General features: G+C 52.0%; 1 protein-coding gene across 1 annotated transcript in view; it reads right to left on the bottom strand.

Annotated features, from left to right (window-relative positions):
* smad6b (SMAD family member 6b) overlaps nt 1-10,000 on the bottom strand; it is a 47,780-nt gene that overhangs the window by 4,660 nt on the left and 33,120 nt on the right. The window lies entirely within an intron of this gene.

The raw sequence follows: 10,000 nt of genomic DNA, 5'->3' as shown, positions 1-10,000 counted from the left end.
GAGTCGTGTTTGTTTCTTTCACACATTTTTAGAGAAACTCTGTATTTTCAGTCTGTTACATCTTTAAAACTGTAAGAGAAAAACTTCACACTCGTCAGTTCTTTGAGGAGGAGTGTTTGAGGAGAGGGAGAAGCTCGAGAACACAGAGAAAGATCGAAAAAAAAAAAAAGATTTTTGTCTATAAACATCTCCAAAGCTCCAAACGCTCTGTTCCACCTCGTGATGTCATCAAGTGAACAGCTCCTTTTCCCTTTAGTTCAGTCGAGATCAAAACTCCAGAGTTAAAATGATCCAGGTGATTCTAGTGAAGGTGTGTGGAGGAGTTTAAAAACACAGTGGAGCACTTCCTGTATCACCACACGATGACATCACAAGGTGGAAGGGAACAGAAAACACAGTGTGAATGAAACAAAACCCATGTGCAGGTGTGAGTGTGACGAGGAAACAGGAGAACATCAGAGGACGTGTTTCTTTAAAGAACTTTGTATCAGAGTAAATTACAAACAGAAGAAAAATCTTTTGTCTCGTTGTTTGTTCTGCGTTTTGTTTGTCGCTGATTTCAGACGAATCGTCACCGATTTTGTCCTGAAGCCGTTTGAAGCTGAAATGACAAGATCCAGTTTCAGACTGTGAGTTTTTTTGGGGGAAAACAACAGTTTGTAGAATAAATGAAAAAGTGAAGCAGAAGCAGAAGCTCAGATAAAAACACAGAGGCTCCAGCTTTAATCCGCTCACTATGTTGGGGCGACGTGAGCGGGTTCTGGGCAGGTTCTGGGCAGGTTCTGGGCAGGTTCTGGGCGGGTTCTGGGCAGGTTCTGGGCGGGTTCTGGGCAGGTTCTGGGCAGGTTCTGGGCAGGTTCTGGGCAGGTTCTGGGCGGGTTCTGGGCAGGTTCTGGGCGGGTTCTGGGCAGGTTCTGGGCGGGTTTCTGGGCAGGTTCTGGGCGGGTTCTGGGCAGGTTCTGGGCGGTTCTGGGCAGGTTCTGGGCGGGTTTCTGGGCGGGTTCTGGGCAGGTTTCTGGTGGGTTCTGGGCAGGTTCTGGTGGTTCTGGGCAGGTTCTGGGCAGGGTTCTGGGCGGGTTTGGGCAGGTTCTGGCGGGTTCTGGGCAGGTTCTGGGCAGGTTCTGGGCAGGTTCTGGGCAGGTTCTGGGCGGGTTCTGGGCTCGTTCACATCTTGGGTCTGGAAGTCATTACCGAGTCGTGTTCTACTTATCCCAGCACCTCTCACAGCTCTGCTCTGCCGTCAGGAGAACATCAGGAGAACATCAGGAGAACATCAGGAGAACATCAGGAGAACATCAGGAGAACATCAGGAGAACTTATTACTCTGAGCTTCATCTCAGTCCAGGCTGTGTTAAGTGTCACTGACGACGGGAGGATCTAGTCTCCTGATATTTTTATTTCTTTCATTAATTTGAATTTTACAACCATTTACTTTATTTATTTTAATGTGACGGAAATTTATAATAGACCTGATGAGGACTAAACCAGGACTAAACCAGGACTAAACCAGGACTAAACCAGGTCTAAACCAGGTCTAAACCAGGACTAAACCAGGTCTAAACCTAAACCAGGACTAAACCAGGACTAAACCAGGACTAAACCAGGTCTAAACCAGGACTAAACCAGGACTAAACCAGGACTAAACCAGGACTAAACCAGGACTAAACCAGGTCTAAACCAAAACCAGGACTAAACCAGGTCTAAACCAGGACTAAACCAGGTCTAAACCAGGTCTAAACCAGGTCTAAACCAGACTAAACCAGGACTAAACCAGGTCTAAACCAGGACTAAACCAGGTCTAAACCAGGTCTAAACCAGGACTAACCAGGACTAAACCAGGTCTAAACCAGGACTACCAACTAAACCAGGTCTAAAACCAGGACTAAACCAGGACTAAACCAGGTCTAAACCAGGACTAAACCAGGACTAAACCAGGACTACTAAACCAGGACCAGGACTAAACCAGAACTAAACCAGGACTAAACCAGGACTAAACCAGGTCTAAACCAGGACTAAACCAGGACTAAACCAGGACTAAACCAGGTCTAAACCAGGACTGAACCAGGACTGAACCAGGACTAAACCAGGACTGAACCAGGACTGAACCAGGCTGTGGTCCTGTGGAGCTGCTTGTCACACTAGAGGTTTTTTTTTAGGGCAGAGCGACAAAACGGCGTCTTAAAAATACAAGATTAAAGTTTCCTCAAACATGAATCAGTCCAAATAAACTTCAGAGTCAGAGAGAAGAAACAACGAGAACCTGGAGAAACATCTGAGGAGAACAGTTTGAGGGACAGATCTGATTTAAGGAGCTACAAATCCCAGTGTCACTTGAACAGGACGTGAGGAGCAGGACGTGAGGAGCAGGACGTGAGGAGCAGGACGTGAGGAGCAGGACGTGAGGAGCAGGACCTGAGGAGCAGGACCTGAGGAGCAGGACCTGAGGAGCAGGACGTGAGGAGCAGGACCTGAGGAGCAGGACCTGAGGAGCAGGACGTGAGGAGCAGGACCTGAGGAGCAGGATGTGAGGAGCAGGACGTGAGGAGCAGGACCTGAGGAGCGGGACCTGAGGAGCAGGACCTGAGGAGCAGGACGTGAGGAGCAGGACCTGAGGAGCGGGACATGAGGAGCGGGACCTGAGGAGCGGGACCTGAGGAGCGGGACCTGAGGAGCAGGACCTGAGGAGCAGGACCTGAGGAGCAGGACTGAGGAGCGTGAGGAGCGGGACGTGAGGAGCAGGACGTGAGGAGCGGGACCTGAGGAGCAGGACCTGAGGAGCAGGACATGAGGAGCGGGACCTGAGGAGCAGGATGTGAGGAGCGGACCTGAGGAGGACCTGAGGAAGCAGGACCGAGAGCGGGACCTGAGGAGCAGGACGTGAGGAGCAGGATGAGGAGCTGGGACCTGAGGAGCAGGACCTGAGGAGCAGGACCTGAGGAGCGGGACCTGAGGAGCGGACCTGAGGAGCAGGACGTGAGGAGCGGACCTGAGGAGCAGGACCTGAGGAGCAGGACATGAGGAGCGGGACCTGAGGAGCAGGACGTGAGGAGCGGGACCTGAGGAGCGGGACCTGAGGAGCAGGACGTGAGGAGCAGGACCTGAGGAGCAGGACCTGAGGAGCAGGACATGAGGAGCGGGACCTGAGGAGCGGGACCTGAGGAGCAGGACGTGAGGAGCAGGACCTGAGGAGCAGGACCTGAGGAGCAGGACCTGAGGAGCAGGACGTGAGGAGCAGGACGTGAGGAGCAGGACCTGAGGAGCACCAAGCTCCACGGAAACAGAAATCCCCTTTGGACAGTGTGATGGGAACAGCCGACCTCCAGCATCAGGAACGAGATGATGATTGGAGTTTTATTTAGCTCCAGGTCCTGGTCCACATTAAAAATCAGTTTTTATCAGGACAAACCTGAGAACATGAGTGTGTGTGTGTGTGTGTGTGACAGTGTGTGTGTGAGTGTGTGTGTGTGTGTGTGTGTGTGTGTGTGAAGACGAGGAACATCTGATCTTATCTCAGGAGCTCAGCCTGAACACGACACAGAGACGGACTGGAACTGTCAGAGAGACACACACACACACACAGACACACACACACACACACACACACACACTGTACACACACACACACACACACACAAGACACACACACACACACACACACACACACTGTCACACACACACACACACACACACACAAGACAACACACACACACACACACACACACAAGACACACACACACACACACATACACACACACATACACACACACACACACACACACACATACACACACACACACACACACACACACACACACACACACACACACACACACACACACACACACACACACACACTGTCACACACACACACACACACACACACACACACACACACACACACACACACACACACACACACACACACACACACACACATACACACACACACACACACACACACATACACACACACACACACACACACACACTGTCACACACACACACACACACACACACTGTCACACACACACACACACACACACACACACACACACACACACACACACACACACACACACACACACACACACACACACACACACACACACACACACTGTCACACACACACACACACACACACACACACTGTCACACACACACACACACACACACACACACACACACACACTGTCACACACACACACACACACACACACACACACACACTGTCACACACACACACACTGTCACACACACACACACACACACACTGTGACGTTCTTGTCCTGTACATATTTATTTATTTATTACTTTTTAGTTGAACAAAAACTAAACAAACATCGTCTCGTTCAGACTCAAGTCCAGAACAGATCACAAAAGTCCACAGGTTCTTAAAGATCTCGTTCTCGTAAAACCAAGTTCTGAAGAGAACCTGCTCCGAGATCCACTTCCAGACACACAGGAGACATTTTCCAGCACAAAAAGTCACCGTCCTGTTTTATTTTCTGTTGTATTTGTGACTCTGACTCTTCAAACTGGAACAATGAACCGATAAAATACAAATAAAGGATCAATATTCAGATTTACACAGGAAAGTTCTAAGGCAGAACATCAGAGACTCGACTCCTGTCACAAAAACATCAACTGAAGTGAGAAAAGTGAGGAAAGCACACACACGCTGGGGGGGGTTCTACATGTGTGTGTATGGTGGAATGTCCAGCAGTTAACACAGACACATCAGTAAAATCTAGAGATGTAACAAAAACTGAAATATCATGATCTCGTATCGTCAAAGTTCAATAACATCATGGACCATCACAATAAATCGAATCACAAAAGTCTCTTTGTTTAAATGAAGAGTTAAAAACACAGAGGAACTACATTTCCCATGATCCTTTGCTCCATTTTAGTGCAGACGACAAGAAGAAACAACAGTTCTGACACTTTTAACTCTGAGTTCTTTGGATTAAGTTTTGTCAGGGAATTTTTAAGAGGAAAAATAAAAATATATATATTTGTTTGTTCACCTCCACAAAATATCACAATAAATATGGTACCGAGAGATTTAGTTATTGATCCACATCCCTGATCATGAGCCTCAGCTTCATATCGTGAACTTTACCACAACATCACAGTAAATATCGACCTGCGAGGTTCAGATCGTGAGACTTGGATCGTTACATCTCTGACAAAATCTAAAATGGACTGAAACATGTTCATGTTCTTGTGATCAGAGCGTTCGAGGTTCTGTTCAGGTTCTGTTCAGGTTCTGTTCAGGTTCTGTTCATGAGTTTGATTTGACATTAATGTGAGAGTCTAAAAGAGCCTCAGACAGAGCAGTTCCTGTAGTTAGCGTCACTTGCTCAGGTCAGTGATGACATCATCAACACACGATAAATAATGAAACTAATAAAACTGGACACAACAGTCGTACGACACGACTCGAGTCTGAACCTTTATGATGTTCTCCAACCGCTGTGGAAAAACTCACACTGACCCCTGACCCCTGACCCCCTGACCCCTGGTGACCCGCTGACCCCCTGACCCCCTGACCCCGCTGACCCCTGACCCCCCGACCCCTGACCCCCCGTCCCCGCAGAGACGGGGTGAAAATGTCCTCGTACGTGAGTTTCTTCTCGACGACTCTGAGTCTGTTGTTACATAAGTGGAAGTGGAGACGTCCCACAGGACAGAGAACAAACTCACAGCAAGAGACACTCAACTAAAGACCTGTGACCCTGTCCCCTGTCCCCCCCCCCCTGTCCTCTGTCCCTCTGTCCCTCTGTCCCCTGTCCCTGTCCCCTGTCCTGTCCCTCTGTCCCCCCCTGTCCCCCTGTCCCCCTGTCCCCCTGTCCCCCTGTCCCCCTGTCCCTCCCCCTGTCCCCCTGTCCCTGTCCCCTCTGTCCCTCTGTCCCCCTGTCCCCCCCCTGTCCCTCTGTCCCCTGTCCCCTGTCCCCTGTCCCCTCTGTCCCTCTGTCCCTCTGTCCCCTGTCCCCTGTCCCCTGTCTGTCCCTCTGTCCCCTCTGTCCCCTCTGTCCCCTGTCCCCCCCTCTGTCCCCCTGTCCCCCTCTGTCCCCCCCTCTGTCCCTCTGTCCCCCTGTCCCCTGTCCCTCTGTCCCTCTGTCCCCTGTCCCCCCTGTCCCCTGTCCCCTGTCCCCTGTCCCCTCCCCCTGTCCCTCTGTCCCCCCTCTGTCCCCCCCCCTGTCCCCCCTGTCCCCCTGTCCCCTCCCTGTCCCTCCTCTGTCCCCCTGTCCCCTGTCCCCCTGTCCCCCCTGTCCCCTGTCCCTGTCCCCTCCCCTCTGTCCCTCTGTCCCCCTCTGTCCCCTCTGTCCCCCTGTCCCCATGTCCCTCTGTCCCCATGTCCCTCTGTCCCCCTGTCCCTCTGTCTGTCCCTCTGTCCCTCTGTCCCTGTCTGTCCCCTGTCCCCTGTCCCTCTGTCCCCCTGTCTCTGTCCCCTTGTCCCTCTGTCCTCTCTGTCCCTCTGTCCTCTGTCCCCTGTCCCTCTGTCCCTCTGTCCCTCTGTCCCCCCTGTCCCCCTGTCCCTCCCCTCTGTCCCTCTGTCCCCCCCTCTGTCCCTCTGTCCCCCTGTCCCTCTCTGTCCCCTGTCCCCTGTCCCTCTGTCCCTCTGTCCCTCTGTCCTCTCTGTCCCCCCTGTCCCCCTCTGTCCCTCTGTCCCTCTGTCCCCCTGTCCCTCTGTCCCCCTGTCCCCCTGTCCCTGTCCTCTGTTCCCCCTGTCTCCCCTGTCCCTCTGTCCCTCTGTCCCCTCCCCTGTCCCCCTGTCTGTCCCTCTGTCCCTCTGTCCCTCTGTCCCTCCCCTCTGTCCCCTCTGTCCCTCTGTCCCTCTGTCTCTCTGTCCCTCTGTCCCTCTGTCCCCTCTGTCCCCTGTCCCCTGTCCCTCTGTCTCCCCTCTGTCCCTGTCCCTCTGTCCCTCTGTCCCCTCTGTCCCCCCTGTCCCTCTGTCCCTCTGTCCCTCTGTCTCCCTGTCTCCCTGTCCCTCTGTCCCCCTGTTCTGTCCCTGTCTCTGTCCCTCTGTCCCTCTGTCCCTCTGTCTCCCTGTCCCTCTGTCCCTCTGTCTCTGTCCTCTGTCCCCTGTCCGTCCCTGTCCTCTGTCCTCTGTCTGTCTCCTCTGTCCCTCTGTCTCTCTGTCTCTCTGTCCTCCCCGTCTGTCCCCTGTCTCTGCCCCTGTCCTCTGTCTCTGTCTTCTGTCTCTGTCCCTCTGTCCCTCTGTCCCCCTGTCTCCCTGTCCTCCTGTCTCTCTGTCTCTCTGTCCCTCTGTCCCTCTGTCTGTCCCTCTGTCCCCCCCCTGTCCCTCTCTGTCTCTCTGTCTCTCTGTCTGTCCTGTGTCCTCTGTCCCTGTCCCTCTGTCCCCTGTCTCCTGTCCCTCTGTCCTCTGTCTCTCTGTCTCTGTCCCTCTGTGGACTAAACCTGCACTTTAAAATGTGCAATTTGTTCATTCAAACTGAGATTTTTGATTGTGATTCATCTCCAGCCTCCCTCAGGTCCCTCAGGTCATCATACTCAGGTCACTGGAACATTCCTGTGTGTGTGTGTGTGTGCGTGTGTGTGTCAGACTCTGTTTCTCTGCTGCTTTATAACAGGATGTTTGTCTGAGCCTCTTCCCCTCAAAAAAACAATACACACAACCTGAAACTCTACCGCACAAATCCACCTCCAACATCCACCTCCTGACCCCGCCACATCCACCTCCTACCCGCCCCATCCACCTCCTGACCCCGCCCACATCCACCTCCTGACCCCCACATCCACCATCCACCCTGACCCCGCCGTGACCCACCTCCTCCTCCTGACCCACCCACTCCACATCCACCTCCTGACCGCCCACCACATCCATCTCCTGACCACCCACCTCCACATCACATCCGACCCCGCCCACCTTCCACATCCACTGACCCCGCCCACCCCACATCCACATCCTGACCCCGACCCACCACCTCCACCTTTGACCCCGCCCACCTCCACCTCCACATTCTGACCCCCCCCACCTCCACACAACCCCGCACAAAATGCCCGCCCACAGAGGCCCCGCCCACAGAGGCCCCACCCACAGACCCCCGGGGCCCTGAGGAGGTCCTGGACACGACAAAACAAAACCAAATCAGAAACGCTGAACTCAACTCTGCAGAATATTTGTTGTATTTCTTTTTTTTTTTTTAATCTGTGAATCTCTTTGTTGTTTTATATTTTTGTTCTGACTCAACAACGAAAACGTGAAGCTGCTGAACAAACAAAGTCATTAAAAACAGTCTAAAATAAAATAATGCAGCTTTAGTCCACCAGGTCAAAATAGAAAACAACTGAAGCTCCACGAGCCTCAGGTCTGATCCACACAAACCAAAAAACATCTCCACAAAACTCCAACCACACACCTGCACTAGAATCATCTGCATCATTTCAGTCCTGGAGTCGCTGATCCCACTGAACTAAAGGTGAAAAGGAGCTGAGAACTTCATGACATCACAAGGTGGAGCAGAGTGTTTGGAGCTTTGCAGATGTAACAGACTCATGATAAAGATTTACTCAAACAAACCAAACTCCAGCTCTGAGTGTGACCAGGAGCAGAGGAACATGAGAACATTAGAACATGAGTAGATGGGTCCAGGTCCAGGTTCAGGTTCAGGGTTCCAGGTTCAGGTTCAGGTCCAGGTCCAGGTTCAGGTTCAGGTCAGGTCCAGGTTCAGGTTCAGGTCCCAGGTCCAGGTTCAGGTTCAGGTCCAGGTCCAGGTCCAGGTCCAGGTTCAGGTCCAGGTCCAGGTTCAGGTCCAGGTTCAGGTTCAGGTCCAGGTCCAGGTCCAGGTTCAGGTCCAGGTCCAGGTCCAGGTCCAGGTCCAGGTTCCAGGTTGTGGTGGTGGATCTTTAATCGTGTGGTTTTGTTCTCGTGTGAGCTCGAGCTCCAGGGTCAAGTCACATCTTCACATTCACACTTAAACCTGTTTGAACATCTGACTCTGTGTGTGGTCTCCTGTCTTCACACACACACACACAAACAACACACACACACAACACACACAAACAACACACACACACACACACACACACATGACACACACACAACACACACACAACACAACACACACACACACACACCACACACACACCACACACACAACACACACACACACAACAATCACCACACACACGCACACACACACACACACACACACACACACACACACACAACACACACCACACACACACAACACAACACACACAACACACACACACACTGACACACACACACACACACACAACACACACACACACACACACACACACACACACACACACACACACACACACACAACACACACACACACACACACACACACACACACACAACACACACACACACACACACACACACACACACAACACACACTGAGACACACACACACACACACACACACACACACACACACACACACCACACACACACACACTGAGACACACACACCACACACACACACAGAACACACACACACACACACACACACACACACGACACACACACACACACACACACAACACACACAAACACACACACACACACACACACACACAACACACACACACACACACACACACACACAACACACACAACAACACACACACACTGAGACACACACACAACACACACACACACAATCACACACTGAGACAAACACACAACACACAGACACACAACACACAGAAAACACACAACAAACAACACAACACACAACACACAACAACACATACACACACACACACGCACACAACAGGCTCAAAAGCAACCAACAGACCTTGTTTCCTCTGTGTGTGTGTGTGTGTGTGTTGTGTGTGTGTGTGTGTGTGTGTGGTTGTGTGTGTGTGTGTGTGTCAGTGTGTGTGAGGCCCGTCACAACTCTGTGGGGATTTCTGTGGCCTCAGGCGGGAGAAAAGTTTCTGTCTCCTGTCTGTGTGTGTGTGTGTTGTGTGTGTATCAGTGTGGTGTGTGTGTTGT

The sequence above is a fragment of the Boleophthalmus pectinirostris genome, unplaced genomic scaffold, assembly GCF_026225935.1.
Source record: "Boleophthalmus pectinirostris isolate CB_2022bp ecotype Guang Dong unplaced genomic scaffold, ASM2622593v1 HiC_scaffold_2, whole genome shotgun sequence".
NCBI lineage: Eukaryota > Metazoa > Chordata > Actinopteri > Gobiiformes > Gobiidae > Boleophthalmus > Boleophthalmus pectinirostris.
This window is presented reverse-complemented; position numbering and strand designations above follow the sequence as displayed.